Source organism: Penaeus vannamei, chromosome 21 (assembly GCF_042767895.1).
Source record: "Penaeus vannamei isolate JL-2024 chromosome 21, ASM4276789v1, whole genome shotgun sequence".
Lineage (NCBI taxonomy): Eukaryota > Metazoa > Arthropoda > Malacostraca > Decapoda > Penaeidae > Penaeus > Penaeus vannamei.
Genome location: NC_091569.1, coordinates 12,385,888 through 12,398,387, shown reverse-complemented (window position 1 = coordinate 12,398,387; position 12,500 = coordinate 12,385,888). Strand labels below are relative to the sequence as shown.

The following is a 12,500-nucleotide window of genomic DNA, read 5'->3' as shown; positions in this document are numbered from 1 at the left end:
CTATTCTTGGCAATCTTATCGCAAAAGTAGATTATATGATCTTAACGTAGATTAAAGTTATAGATCAGTTACCTGTAATTTTGCACACGGAATTCTCGTTCGTTGTATTCCATTATCCAAACGTATCAGTCTAAAGTCGAAATAAGTAAATATTTCGACTTCTGTCTCCTCTACTTTAGGTCAGGTCGGGATACACATCATAATTTGAATGAAAGTAAATAAAATAAACCAAAATAAGATAAAAATAAAAATAAACAATAGGTAACAAATGTCGATGGATTTTCTAACTGAGATTTCGATTACAGGACTTCTTCGCTCGAGTTCCATTAGCAGATTAAGGTTACGGTTATCCATAGCTCCATCTTGCCCCTCATCCTACCCGTCAATAGGTCACTAGCCTGTCCCTCAGACACCTCAAGGGGCCTATTACCCATGCTCCGGGTCCTCAACCTCTGGCACTGTGGAACCCTTGAGCATTTTGATGACGTATCATGTTCCCTTAATCATTACGGAATAATACATTATATTACACTTTTCATACTGTATTCTATTTGTAAAATCTGCATGGGATCCTCGCAATTACATCTTAGTCTAATGTTTTAATCTGTTTGATATATACTGCGTATTTTTTATCATCAAAGTACAGAATAAAATCACCCAAAGAGTAGTACACACAACTTTTCTAAACATTTGAACTATAAACTATAACAAACTTTTTCAGTGAGACACATGCACCCCTGAAGAGTGCAAATGTACCACTGCTAGTACATACACGCACACTGACGTGGCTCCTGCTAGCCCATTGCAACGAGCACCGAACTCCTCTCAAACGCCTTCCTTCGGGGAAAGATCAAAATATTTCAGAGCCACATAAAAAATACTATTTAAAAGTGTATTTCCCTGAAATCACTCTCTCTCACTTTTTGCTAAGTCTGCCTCTCAGCTACCCCCCTTCTGTCCATCCCCCCTCACTCTGATGCTACTCTCCTCCCCCTTCTCCCTCCCCCTGGCGCTACTATCCTACCCCTCCCCCCTCCCCCTGGTGCTACTCTCTTACCCCCCCTCCCTACCCCTTCCTCTCCTCCCTACCAGACCTTCCCCTCCCTACCCTCCCTACCCCACCCCCTCTCCTCCAACTAACCTCCTTCCCTTCCCCCTGCCCAGCCTTCCCTCCTACCCTCCCCCCTCACCCCTCCTGCCAGGCCCTCCCCGCTACTACCCTCCCTGCATTAGGGCTGCGTTAGTGGCTCTCACAGTTTAGTGGTCTCCAATTATCTCGGGTTACACTGGCGAGGACTACAGGTATTTTCAGGACGTTTAATTACGCCTTAATCACCTGTAGTCACGCTCAAGAAGGTCGCCCTATTGATTTACGAGCGGAGGTTAACAGCTCTACAAGTCTCCCATCCTCGATACTATCTTCTCCGCGACGATACTTTTCTGCTGTTTAATTCCTCCATTTATCCGACGATTTCTTAGCTCCCTCTTTTCATTTCCTTCCCTTACTCCTCCTCTTTTACTCCATTATTCTCCTTCTCCCCCACCTCCATCTTTTCTCTTCTTCGTCTTCCTCTCTCTCGTTATTTTTCTTCTTTCTATCCTCTCTTTTCCTCTTCTAGATCTCACCTCTCTCCTTCCAGCTCTCTCATTTCCCTTCTCCTTTAACTTTTTCCTCCGTCTCCTCATATTCCCACCTATTACTCTGTCTTTGCTTGCTTCTTTTCGTTTCTGTATGCTCTTCTCTCTCTTTCTTCACCCTATCCCTATTCTTCGTTTTACCATTTTTCTCCTCTTTTTAAATCCTCTTTCTTCCTTCTCTCTTTCCCTCTCTCCTCCCTTTTTACCTTCCTTCCTCTTTTCCCTGTGTCCTCTATTCACCCGTCTTTTCTTCTTCTTCTTCTCCTCTCGCTTTATCTTCCTCTGTCTTTTCTCCTCTCCCATCTCTTGCACATTCACCTTTCTTTTTTATCGCTTTTTCTTCGGCAACTCCTCTCCTCACATTCTCCCTTCTCCTCCCTCCCGTTTCATTGTCTCGACCTTCTCTTTCAATTCTTCTCCCCACGCTGTCCTTCCCCTTTTCTAAGTCTCTTTCTCTTCTCCTCTCCTCTCCTCCTTCGCCTATTTTCTTTCATCACTTCCGCTTCCTCTCTTCGTTTTGCTCCTCCTTCTCCTTTCCTGCCTTCTCTTCTGCCGCCTCTTGCCTGCTCTTCCCTCCTCGCGGTATTTACCTTTTTCCAACATCTTTTTTCCATCTCCTTTTCCTCCCCTTTCGCTTCCCCTTCCTTACATTTACTCATTTCCCTTCTTTTTTTCTCCCCTCTCCCGCTCCCCGTCCCTACCTTTCCCTCATCTCCCTCCCCTCTCCGGTTCCCCTTTCCGTCTCCTCTCCCCTTCTTTCTCTCTTCCTCTCTTCCCTCTCCTCCCCTCTCCCGCTCCCCGTCTCTCCCTTCCCCTTCCCTCTTTCCTTTCCTCCCCACTTCTCCCCTCTCCCTCTCTCCTTTCCGTCTCCTCCCCTCTTCCCTTCCCTCCCCACCTCTCCCGCTCCCCGTCTCACCCTTCCACTTCCCTCTTTCCTTCCCTCCCCATTTCTCCCCTCTCTCCTTTCCGTCTCCTCCCCTCTTCTCTTCTCTCCACACTCCCCTTTCCGTCTCCTCCCCTCTTCCCTTCCCTCCCCTCCTCTCCCCTCTCCCCCACCCTCCCGATGGCCCCAAGACCTCCCTCGGGAGATTCCGGCGATGAAGTGGAGACAGCGGAGTGAAGCAAGAAGAAGGCAAGGTTCAAGAGGCAGGTTGAAGGCAGGAAGCGCACGATGACAGCGCCGTGAGGACAGAGCGAGGGCGAGCGCGCAGGGAGGAACGAGGGGGACGGGCCGAGGAGGAGGGAAGGATGAGGAGGGCAGGGTGAGGAGGGAAGGAGGGGGTGGATGGGGAGCATGGGGTAAGGAGGGCAGGGTGAGGAGGGAAGGAGGGGATGGATGGGGAGCATGGGGTAAGGAGGGCAGGGTGAGCACCGAACCAGGGGATGCATGGGGAGCATGGGGTAAGGAGGGCGTGTGTGGAGGAAGATGTGAGGAGGATAGCATGGGAAGGATGCGTGAGGAGGAAAGGAGTGGGAAGGATAGGATGGGAAATTCGGGTGAGGAGAATGGAGTGAGAAGGACGGGTGAGGAGGAAAGTGTGAGGAGAATGGGGAAAGGAAGAGAGGAGGGGGAATAGGTAAGAAGGACGGGTGGGAAGGATGGAGGAAAGTGTGAGGAAGGAAGGAGACAGAAGGACAGAATGGGAAGGACGGGTGAGGAGAATGAGTAAAGGAGGAAATCATGAGGAAAATTGGGAAAGGAAGACCGGTGAGGGGGATGAGTGAAGTTGAGCGAAAAAAGGTATCGTAGGAAGGGTGGAATAAGGATTAAAGAAGGAAGCTGGTAGTAAGGGACGGGTGAACAACAAAGGGTGAGGACTGGGTGAGGACTACGTGGAGGACATGACGAAGAGAAGGGGATAGGCAGATAGGGTGAGAACAGAGTAAAGTGTACAGGGTGATCGGGGTGAGGATTCTGGGGAACTAGGAAAAAACACAAGATGAGGACACTGTAAGGAAGTTTGCGAGGAAGTAAAAGATGAAGATGACGGGTGAGGAGGAGGAGGAGAAGGGATAAAAAGAAAGAAGAGAAGAAAACATGAAGTTGAAGACAACATAAAAGAAGACATCAAGAAGGAAAAAAACAGAATAACGAGGGCCAAAGGAAGGAGCAAAACGACGAGAAAAACCGCCCTTCGCTGCCGGTCGCGCGTCATTTGTTTTTGTCGTGCATATGACGTCACGCATCGAGTCTTATGTGAAGTCGTTTACTGGAAGGAAGACAAGGAAGAGGAAGAGGAAAGGGATAATAAACAAAGTATCTGGGACGGAAACGGCAATAACCAAGGTGATAATTTTATTCGGGATAATATTAACAGCAACGACAGGAACTATAAGTGATAATAATGAAAATGTTTGTAATAATAACGTAAAGGTGATAGCAATAATAACGGTAATGATGATAAACATTACTAAGAGTAATAATTATGATGATGATGATGATAATAATGATGATGATAACAAAACAATAACAACAAGAAAAAAATAATAATCAAAATATAAAGATTATATAATATAACCCACAAAAGTTACGAAGGAGGGAAAGAACAAAGAAATAAAACAAAGAAACACAGACACGAGTAAGAAGGGGACACACAAGGAAGGGTGAAAACTGCAAGAACACGAATGAATAAACTTGTAAACAATAAAAAAACGAAGCACATGACAAAGCACACGAATTGGAATAAACACACAGCTCGAGAGAGTGGGAGAGAGAGAGAGAGAGAGAGAGAGAGAGAGAGAGAGAGAGAGAGAGAGAGAGAGAGAGAGAGAGAGAGAGAGAGAGAGAGAGAGGAGAGGAGAGGGAGAGGAGAGGAGAGGAGAGGAGAGGAGAGGAGAGGAGAGGAGAGGAGAGGAGAGGAGAGGAGAGGAGAGGAGAGGAGAGGAGAGGAGATAGAGAAAGAAAGGGTCGACGAGAAGAGGGAGAGACACGAACGAAAAGGGATGCAAATAAGAGCAGTGTGACTTTAACTCAAGACGTTTCGCGAAGATGCAAGAAGCTTGTTTTTGCGATTCATTCATGCAGCTCACTTACTGCGCCATCAGTCACGGCTGCCACGGGGTAGATTAGGCGGAGGACCGAAAGGGAACTCGGGGAGCGGCGCTTTTTAAAACCCTCGCTTCTCAGACTCGGGAAAGGGATAATTGTTATTCTTGCGGTTAGACATTTAACACTGAACCGCATTCATGTTGACAAATGCGGAAAGGGTATGAATGAGAATGAATATCATCTCTTGCATTGTGAAGACATTCATTCTCATACATACCTTTTTCTACATTATCTGCTATCTGTGCTTCATCCTCTTTGTTCGCTTTGGATGCTGGTCTGTTTGTATATGTGTCTGTATTTCCAGCTCCCCTCGACGCTGCCTGTCAATCTATACGCCATCCGTCAGTTTGCACAGGTATTTGCTGAAATTTTACAGAATCTCCAAAGGCACAGTCGATATGTTTACCTGCAAATCTTTCAATCGGTTACTGGGAAATCTCAGTATGTATTCTTGCATTGAGGGTAAATAGAATAAATATATCCACACACGCACGCAAAGTTATAAAAACGCATACATGCCTCTTTTTCTTACAAAATTCACGGACACATAGAGATAAAACCAACCCCTGCATGCACCAGGACTTCTTCCTTCTGCCGTAAGAAAACACGTACATGCTTGGACATACAAACAAACAGACACATTCTCATACGTACACTGAATAATCGAGAGGAAAATGACGCACAAACACACGACCAGAATGCCTCCCCCTTTTTCATATTACTTAAAAAAAGAGAAAAACTCGAAACAACATAACGGCATCACAAAAAGTGCCGGCATGCAAGTGGAAGGCGGCGAGGACAGTGGAGTGCGACAGAGGTGGATCGGTAGGGTAGTGGAAGGCAGGGATTGGTGGAGCGGACTTTCTTTGTACTGTCTTCATATTTTTTTGGTGGAAGGGGAAAGACGAAAAGAAGTAAATACGAGAGAAAATGAAATGCAAAAGAGCGTGCATGCAAGAGAAGTGATGCAGTGAAAGGCACAGCAGGAGGACAAGAGGGATAAGGAACGAAGGTTGCAGTGAGAAAAAATTCGCGGAGAAAAAGTTGAAGTGGGAAGAGAAAATAGCAAAATATAAAAAAGAAAATACAAAATTTAATAAGGAACGTGATAAGAAAGGCAGAAAAGATGGACGGAACAAGATGACAAGAGACAACGTAAGAAATAAGGCTGACGACAGAATGGGAAAGAGGAGAGGCAGAGAAGGGAGAGGCCCAAGAGGCAGCAACAGAAAAGTATAAGTTGCGGCGTACACACGGGTCCCAGCGGCGAGGTGAGAGGGTAAAGGAAAATACACAAAGTGCGTTTAAAAATAATTTACGCCAAAAGATTTTTTTTCTCTCTCTCTTTTATTTTATTTTATTTTTTTATTGTGTCCACACCCATTAGATCCGCACACAAACATAACCAACTACGCCTTCACACAATGACCCACTAAAGAAACACAAACATAGTTGCCAGAGTCAGTAACACGTAAACATATACAAACTATAAAGTACATTAAGAAAGCACACACATAAAACCAAATGTGTATGTACGCTCGTCTGTAAAAAGGAATATAAAGATGAAGAACAAGACGTAGAGCAAGAACAAGAGGAAGAGGAGGAGGAAGAGCAGCAAGAGAAAGAAGAAGAGGGAGGAGGATGGAGAAGGAGAAGGAGAAGAAGAGGATGGAGAAGAAGGAGAAGAAGAGAAGGAGGAGGAAAAGAAGGAAGAAGAAGAAGAAGAGAAGAAGGAGGAAGAAGAAGAGGAAGAGAAGGAAGAGGAGGGAAGGAGCGAGGCCGGACACACTCCCGATTCACTGACACAACCCTAGCAACACAAATGGAGTTGACAGCTTTAAAAGGTCATGTCGAGTTCTCTAGGCGTAACTTGTCGATGCAGAGATTTTCCTGCCAGGTGATATTCCGGACGATGCGCTCCATCACCGGGCATTTTGGGAGGGACGACGTGACGAAGGGGCGTGTGGGAGGGAAGGGGCGGGAGGGGAAGGAGAAGGGGGAGGGAAGGGGCGGGAGGGGGAGAAGGGGGAGGGAAGGGGCGGGGAGGGGGAAAAAGGGGGAGGGAAGGGGGGGGAGGGAAAGAAGGGGAGGGGGGGAGGAAAGAGAGGGGTAGGAGAGGAAGGAGGAGAGAAGTAAGGGGAGGGAGAGAGGGAAGAAGGGGAAAGGACTGGAGGGGAAGAGAGTGTGGGGAGGAAGGGGCGGGAGGGAAGAAGGGGGGGGGAAGGAAAGAGAGGGGTAGGAGAGGAAGGGAGAGAGGGAGAGAGGGAAGAAGGAAAGGACTGGAGGGGAAGAGAGTGTGGGAGGGACGATGTGACGAAGGGGCGTGTGGGAGGAAGGAGCGGGAGGAGGAAGGGGGGGAGGGGGAGGAAAGAGACGGGTAGGAGAGGACAAGGAAGAGAAGTAAGGGGAGGGAGAGAGGGAAGGGGGAAAGGACTGGAGAGGGAAGAGAGTGTGGAGGGAAGGGGCGGGAGGGGAAGAAGGGAGGGGGGAGGAAAGAGAGGGGTAGGAGAGGAAGGGGAGAGAAGTAAGGGGAGGGAGAGAGGGAAGGGGGAAAGGACTGGAGGGGAAGAGAGTGTGGGAGGGAAGGAGGGGGAGGGGAACAAGGAGGAAGGAAAGAGAGGGTACAGGAGGAGAGAAGGAGAGGAAGGGAAGGAGAGTAGGGAGAGGGAAGGACTGGAGGGAAGGAGCGTGTGGGAGGGAACAGGGGGAAGGAAGAGAGGGGTAGGAGAAACAGGGAAGGAGAGGAAGGGAGGGAAGTAAGGGGAGGGAGAGAGGGAAGGGGGAAAGGACTGGAGGGGAAGAGAGTGTGGGAGGGAAGGAGGGGGGAAAGAAAGAGAAGAGTAGGAGAGACAGGGAAGGAGAGGAAGGGAGGGAGAGTAGAGAGAGGGAGAGGGGGAAGGGGCGGGAGGGGAAGAAAGAGGAAGGAAAGAGAGGGGTAGGGAGAAAGAGAGAAGGAGAGGAAGGGAAGGGAAGTAGGGTGAGGGAGAGAGGGAAGGAGGGAAGGAGCGGGAGGGGAACAGGGTGTGGGAAGGAAGAGAGAGGGTAGGAGAAACAGGGAAGGAGTAGGAGAGGGAGGGAAGTAGGGGAAGGGATGAGAGGAGGGGAAGGGGAAAGGAGCTGGAGGGGAAGAGAGTGTGGGAGGGAAGGAGAGGAGAAAGAAAGAGAAGAGTAGGAGAGACAGGGAAGGAGAGGAAGGAGAGGGAGAGAGGGAAGGGGGGAAGGAGCGGGGAGGGGAAGAAGGAGGAAGGAAAGAGAGGGGTAGGAGAAACAGGGAAGGAGAGGAAGGGAGGGAAGTAAGGGGAGGGAGAGAAGGAAGGAGGGAAGAAGCGGAAGGGGAAGTGAGTGAGGGAGGGAAGGAGGGGGAAGGAAAGAGAGGGGTTGGAGAGGAAGGGAGGGAAGTAGGGGGAGTGAGAGAGGGAAGACTGGGAAGGAAGGGTACGGAAGAGAGGGATGGAGGAGAGTGGAAGGGAGGAAGGGAGGAAGGAAAGAGAGGGGTAGGAGAGGAAAGAAGGGAAGTAGGGGAAAGGGAAAGAGAGGAAGTGGTAGAAGGTGAAGGAAGGAAATAGAGGGGAGGGAGGGAAGGAGGGGTGAGAAAGAGAGGGAGAAAGGGAAGAAGGGTGAGTTAAAGAGAGGGAGGGAGGGGAACAGCGGAAGGGAAAGAAAGGGAAGGAGTGTAAGGGAAAGAGAAGGGGGACAGACGGAAGGAATGGAAAGAAAGGAAGGAAGAGAAAGAGAGGTGGAAGAAGAGACTGAGGGAGGAAAGGAAAGAGAAGGAAAAAGGGAAGGAAAAGGATGGGAGAGAAAGAGAGATGGGAGAAGAGACAGAGGGAGGGAAGGAAAGAGTGAGAGGAAAAGAAAGTAGAGGAGTAGGGGAAGGGAAAGAGAGGGAGGCAGGGAGGGAAGGAAAGGGGGAAGAGAAAGAGAGGTGTGGCAAGATACTGGGGGAGGGAAGGAGGTAGGCAGGGGAAGGAAAAAGGATAACAAGAGGAGGGAAAGAGAGGGAGAGAAATAGGATGGAGGAAAGGTGGGTAAAGAGAGAGTGGGAGGGAGGGAAGGATGGGGAGGAACAGGAAGAAGAGTGAAGGGGAAGAGACATACAGAGGTAAAGAGGGGGAGGCAAAGGAAGAGAGGCAGGTAGAGGGTAAAGAGGAAGAGAGAGAGAGAGAGAGAGAGAGAGAGAGAGAGAGAGAGAGAGAGAGAGAGAGAGAGAGAGAGAGAGAGAGAGAGAGAGAGAGAGAGAGAGAGAGAGAGAAAGCTAAGTGAAACCAATATCACGAGTTAGGAAAACAGTTTTGGTCCACTTCCTCTAGAAATGAAGCTCACTAAAAGCTAGCTAGAAGTTAGAAAAGTTATAAACATCATGTCAAAGATGCAACTTTCATACCTTTTCTTTTCAACTCACCTTGCGCCGTCAACTATATATCTTAATTCAACAAATATATCAAACCCATTAAAGCTGACAATCCATCCAAGCAAGCGGTTATAAAATAATCATTGGTGGCAGCGGAGGGATGAAAAATTGTCCTTCTCAAGACCGCAATCCGTAGTTTGCTATTGTTTTATTAAGCTAACTAATTCCCTGTTCTTATTACGAAGTGTGGGATATCCAGTCTAGGATCATCAATACATTGTTTCTTTTTTGCCTGTCATTTTTCCTGCACGTTTTCTATTTATTTATTTGTTTTCTCAATCCCTGCTAACATGTAAAATGTATGGCGGTTAATTATAAATTCTATATATTTTTTCCTTTTTTTAGAGCTTAACCTTTTCATTAAATAATACTATAAAGCTGTACTTCTTGTTCTATATCTCAGTTCTACAATGTGTTTTTCTTGCAATACCATTAAAGATAATTGGGTAATTACATGCACTCATTCCGACTGTGTGGTTTTTCAATCAACGCACATTTCTACCCTACTTATTGTATTACTCCCAAAAGCAATAAAAGTGCTAAAATGTCTGAAAAGCACTCCTAATCACATTATCAATCGCAATTTCTCTCGCTCTGTTAGATTCCTTTGCCTGACAACAATCATCCTACTCAGCCATGTCACACTTCATGCTAGTATCAATAACCATTGACATTTATCCTTAATGGTCCCTGTTCCCAACTGTATTGTGAAATTAGTCATCTATCTGCCTGGTGTTCCCAAGCTGCTGCTCCATACAATCTCCTGAAGCCAGTCCCAACAGCCAACTTATGCCTGAGTTCAACTTGGAGGCGGATATACAATTTCATGTGAGCCTTGTCTTACGCAGACAAGTCACTTCAAAGGGTATATGTCTTACCTCGGCTCAGCAGTTCCTCACGTCTGATAATCATCACCCACTGCTGAACCTCATCTCAAGTGGTAAATGGCCCGTTATATACAAGCTAATGTCTCACCTCAACCCATCGCGGAACCAACGCCTCATGCTAATCCTCGGAATAGACGTCACTGAAATCTGCCCTTATGATCTACAGCACGAAGACAGGTTACATATCGAGAACAAGATGTATCCGGTGGAATTCGTTGATAATTCAGTCTAAAAAGCCTACTGCGGACGAAAACCTTAATCGATCCTTTCCAGAAGCTCACTGGAAAATAAAGGGATCAAGAAGAGTGACCTTGTAAGACTTACACCAAGAATGACCTGCACGCGACCCACCAGGAGGTCACAAAAGACCTGGCCTTTGAGAGAGATCCCCTCTTTGAGACGCGCCTTCCCCTCGCCAGTCGGCAGTACGTGACTTGACCTTTGCCCTCTCTTCACAAGGTCAACTATCCGACTTACATTTTTAAGTTCAATAAATACAGCAAATCCATCTGAGTTTACATTCCATCCTGGCATCCAAATCAAACACGGCAGATATTGAGACAAGGATAGAGAGAGACAGAAAGTGTGTGTATGAGAGAGAGAGAGAGAGAGAGAGAGAGAGAGAGAGAGAGAGAGAGAGAGAGAGAGAGAGAGAGAGAGAGAGAGAGAGAGAGAGAGAGAGAGAGAGAGAGAGAGACTGGCAAGTATATGAATAGCTAGACAAATAGACAAATAAATAGACAGGCAGATTTATGAACAAACAGACAGCTGGACAGAAAGAGAGAAGAGGCGGAGAGCACAAACGAGACAAAGTAAAAAGAAAGGTTGTAGCTGAAGGCTCTCTCCCCTTCTTCCCTTTTGCCGTCTCAGCGATCTACTGATTCGTCATAGGAAAACATTTTTTTTTTCTAAATCTCTTGGAATCCCTATCTTTCCATGAAATCGCACACACACACAGAATCATGTCAGACCTTAAAATCAGTTTGTCTCAACACATGAAACGTGAAATCTAACTTTTGTGCAGAAATGTTTCATTTTACCAGGATCGAGGTAAGGAACAATCTAATTTGCTTTTTCTGTTTATTGCAGAATGTAATGCAGGAACGAACAATTTCCCTCAAATTTACGCGGGAAAGACACACGAAAAAGAGAGTTTCATATGGCCAAGCAGACGAGAGAGATAAGGTGAGTGACAAGAATGAGAATGAGAGTGAAAACGAGGATGAAAATGAAGATAACAGTGAAGAAAACGATGTAGGGAGGCGAAGGAGGAAGGAGTCCAAGAGTAGAAAGAATATATATAAATAAATAGACGATGAGAAAGAGCGCACTTTAGGGTGAAATACGGCCGGAAATGAGAGTAAATTGTGTGGCTGAAGTAGGGTAAATAACTATAAACTAAGAACTGGGAGATACATCCGAGCCCATTGAAAATTAAATAATCACTGAACGCAAGTACATACATACACACATATACTCACACATACAGTCTTCCAACGCACAGACAACTGAACATCACCCTGCGCATGGCACGCGACGAGCAGTGACGTCATGACCCGAGTTGCGAAAGCGAAGAAAAAGCAGCACGGCGCAAATCACGCAGGCCCGAGCGCGTGGGAGGCGACTGACTCCAGCGCCTGACCCGGCCGAGAGCAGTGCCACGTGGGGGGAGAGGGGGGCCGAGAGTGGTGCCACGTGGGGGGAGAGGGGGGCCGAGAGCAGTGCCACGTGGGGGGAGAGGGGGGCCGAGAGTGGTGCCACGTGGGGGAGAGGGGGGCCGAGAGTGGTGGCACGTGGGGGGAGAGGAGGACCGAGAGCAGTGCCACGTGGGGGGAGAGGGGGCCGAGAGTGGTGCCACGTGGGGTAGAGGGGGCCGAGAGTGGTGCCAGGGGGAAGAGGGGGGAGCAGAAGGGGTCAGGGAGGGCCAACATCTCGCGCTGATGACCCGTTGCTGGAAGCTTAATCAGATAAGCTCTTCGTAGTGAAATATTGTCTGGGCATCGCGCTCTATTACATTAACGATTTTTGTTCGCAATTATCTACCGAGAGAGAGAGAGAGAGAGAGAGAGAGAGAGAGAGAGAGAGAGAGAGAGAGAGAGAGAGAGAGAGAGAGAGAGAGAGAGAGAGAGAGAGAGAGAGAGAGAGAGGACCATTTATACTAAATACTTATGAGAATCACGAAGCAATATTGCATTACATGTACTATACGTGTTAATAGGTGAAGCCGGCAGCGAGACTTCATGTGTAGGATCGGCGCACGAGGTTTTGGGCTGAGCGTTGCAGCACCAACACTCTCCCGATCAAAAATTCCCCAATAAAACATCGCTCAGTAGCCGATACATCCGGCAAAAGTTAGAGAGGAATATTGGCTGCGTTCCCTTCCGCTCGCTCTCCTCCGTCAGAGCCGCCGCCGCCGCCAAAGTCTCTCGTTCGAACGAAGTGTTTTAATCCGTGAGCCCTCGCCCCCCCCCCCATCCTCCTGCCCCACGCGCTCTTGTGCTCACTGAGTCTCCTC

At 47.9% G+C, this 12,500-nt stretch overlaps 1 protein-coding gene across 1 annotated transcript in view; it reads right to left on the bottom strand.

The window, feature by feature from the left end:
• Lar (tyrosine-protein phosphatase Lar) overlaps nucleotides 1-12,500 on the bottom strand; it is a gene marked incomplete in the record, with an annotated part of 1,013,982 nt that overhangs the window by 1,001,039 nt on the left and 443 nt on the right.